Source organism: Heterodontus francisci, chromosome 1, assembly GCF_036365525.1.
Source record: "Heterodontus francisci isolate sHetFra1 chromosome 1, sHetFra1.hap1, whole genome shotgun sequence".
Taxonomy (NCBI): Eukaryota; Metazoa; Chordata; class Chondrichthyes; order Heterodontiformes; family Heterodontidae; genus Heterodontus; species Heterodontus francisci.
Window position 1 is genome coordinate 186294021 of NC_090371.1, and position 3106 is coordinate 186297126.

The 3106-nt window shown below is 41.3% G+C and overlaps 1 pseudogene; it reads right to left on the reverse strand.

The window, feature by feature from the left end:
• Positions 1–645: 645 nt before the first annotated feature.
• LOC137370016 (nucleolin-like) lies at positions 646–2806 on the reverse strand (annotated as a pseudogene).
• Between the last annotated feature and the right edge of the window lie 300 nt (positions 2807–3106).

Sequence of the window (3106 nt, forward strand, 5' to 3'; positions counted from 1 at the left end):
TAAGATTCGCCTTCAGCTGCCGAGCGATGGAGAGGGGCCTCCACAAGGCCTCATGCCAGGAAGGCCCGACCGCATATTGCCAGCGGTAGCAAGGCCCGTGGCGGGCCTCTGCTGGAGGCATTTTCTGGCCTACACACCACCCACCCCCCCCCCCCCCCCCCACCCCCTCCCGCCATGACCACCAAGGTCGGGGGGGTCTTTAAAATTCGCCCCTTTATTTACATATCACGCCAACAGAGGTCACATGTGGAAGGCATGTCAAAGTGTACAAAAGTATTTATCCAAATATCCCCTTTTTCATTAAAAAATTGCATTTACATTGCAGCTACAAAAATCATAGGGACCAGAACATTTACACATTGGTAAGACAGACTACTTAATAAATTTGACAAAATGCACAATGATGTACCAATGATTTCTGCATTTACTTGTCAGTCCATTTAGAAACTTACACCACACTCCAAACTGCACGCCATCCAGTCCATGCAGAACTCTGGAATGTCCAACTCTGAGGCAAATCAACAGAGGCTCTGGCTGAACATAAAGAGGTAAAGCAATCTTTGAGCCTTTTTAATCAAATTTGATTTTCTTTCCTTGAGCAGTCCTCTTTCCATCTCTGAATCCTCCAAATCTATCATGGCCTCTTCAAACTCTTCCAAAGCCTTGACCACCTTGCTGGCTTTCACCTTTCGGTTGAGCAAAGTCAAGTGTAATTCTGCATTCATCAATTTCTCTTCTTTCCATCATTTCCTTAGTTGATTTTGTATCTTCTCCTGATGGGAAGTCCACAAAGCCAAAACCATTTGATCTTCCAGATTCTCTGTCCATTGCAATTCTAGTGTTCTCGACTCCTTCAAAGACTTCTTTTAAAGTTTCTTCAATTGTGTTTTCAGAAAGGCCAATGTCTTGCTGGCACCATCACTACTTCTGTGCCCTTGGTTGCTGAAATCCAACCTCACAATTCTCCCTTCAATTTCTGTATTGCTGTGATTCTCAAGAGCTTCTTTAGCATCCTCAATAGATTCAAATTTAACAAATAGGAATTCTGTTGGTCTGCCATTCTCTTCTGGCATTTTGATCAATGATGCTTTTTCAAAATTTCTCTGAAGGGTTTCTTCTGTTGCAGAATATGTCAAGTTATTTTACAATCAGTGTATCAGAATCTGGTTGTGTTTGTCTACCCTTTACATTTAACATACTCTTATCGCCAGTGAAATCAATAATGATGGCCCTGCCCTCGATTTCAGTGCCCTGCTTCTGTTCCAATGGTGTATCTGCAGCTGCTTTATTTTCAAATTCAATATATGCAATGCCCAAGTCCCTGAACCATCATGAGAAGCAGGAATTCTAATGTCAATACCATTCCCAAAAATCTCTTTGAGGCCATCCTGAGTTATCTTGATTGGGAAATTTTTGACAATGTCCTGCAGTCCCTTTCTCTTTTTCTATCTGCATTGCTTTCCTTGCTGGGTGCTTTGTCAAGTTTGACTGCAAGTTCCATCACTTTGTTTCCATTGAATTCCCATGCCTTTTCAAGGCGTTCTTTGATTCAAATTCTATGTAACCGTATTTCCTGCTAAATCCAATTCGGAAATCTGTGACTGAAAATTTCTTTTGGTGAAGAAATCAGTCAGGGCTTTTTTTAGTTCCTCAAAGTTATTTTTGGAGTTCAAATTTCCAAAAAATAGTGAAAAAGATCCATCATTTTCAGTCTTATGCTTCTGCTCCTCTTTCTTTTTCCAGCTTTCTTTGGAACAACAATCTCAACTTTTTCCTTTACTTTTTTAGTTACAGCAGCTGCACACTTGGGAATAGATTTCTCTTCTGGTACATGGAGGGTTATCAGTCCAAGCTTTTGACTTGGTTCACCTGATGGGTGGGTGGGGGGGCTTTGTTTAATGTCCTATTACAATCAGGTGAGGAGGAGTCGAAAAGATCTCCTCTTTTCCTTCTCCTTGTTTGACCGAAACAGGTTTATTTCTTTTTGAAGTGAATTAGCTGTTCACATGCCGTTATCATAAAATGAACAAATTTGACAGGTTTTCTTGAGTTTAACAAAGAAAGAGCTTAGCTTTATTGTACTTAAACCGATCTAAGAAAAAATAATAAACTATGCTCCAACTTTCACACACACACACACACAAATAGGTTACAGAATGGGGAAGGATAGATTGGTTGAATTAGAGTCCATAGAAATAAAAGGGGTATACAGTCTGTGGAGTGAAAGGAAACGTGACAACAGGAACCTTTCATGATAAGGTTGTAAATAAAAAAAAGAAACTGTACACACATATTCATCCTCAAACACTCACTTATCAACCTTACACTGCCATGGCTATGGTCTGATTAAGTTTTCATCTGGGATGATTCTGTGCTGAGTTAGACCTGAAAAAGCATCAGTTATTACATTGTTTTTCTCTGCAATTTGGGTAATCTTTAGGTGGTAAGGTTGCAAAAGCACGCTCTGTCGAAATAGCTTTGCATTCTGGGTTTTGAATTTCTCCACAAATGTCAAGGGACTGTGGTCAGTATAAGCTACAGCTTCTCTATATCCATTTTGGACATATACTTCAAAGCGCTTGAGAGCCAGTAACAGTCCCAAGATTTCCTTCTCCACAGTGGAGTGTCTCTTTTGATGCCTGTTTAGTATTTTGGAGAAATACCCAACTGGTCTGTCACTGCCTGACTCATCATCTTGGAGCAGGACGGCACCTACATTTAAGTCACTAGCATCGACTGCCACTTTAATTGGTTTGTTAAAGTTTGGAGCTGCCAGCACTGGTTCGTTGGTTAAGATGGCTTTCATCCTCTCGAAAGCTGTTTGCCATCTCCCTGACCACACCACCTTCACTCTTTTCTGTAACAAGTCTGTCAGTGGGCTATAGTGCTGAAGTTTGGGATGAACTTGCGGTAGAACGCACACATCCCCCAAAATTGCACTGTTTCCCATTTGGTTGTGGGGACGGGAAAATCCATTAACACCTGTACCTTCACTGCTCTGGGCAGCACCCACCCTTGACCCACAACATGCCCTAGGTAGGTTACTTGAACTTTAGCAAACTTGCTCTTTGTGAGATTTACCACTAAATCAACTAACAGCAAACTT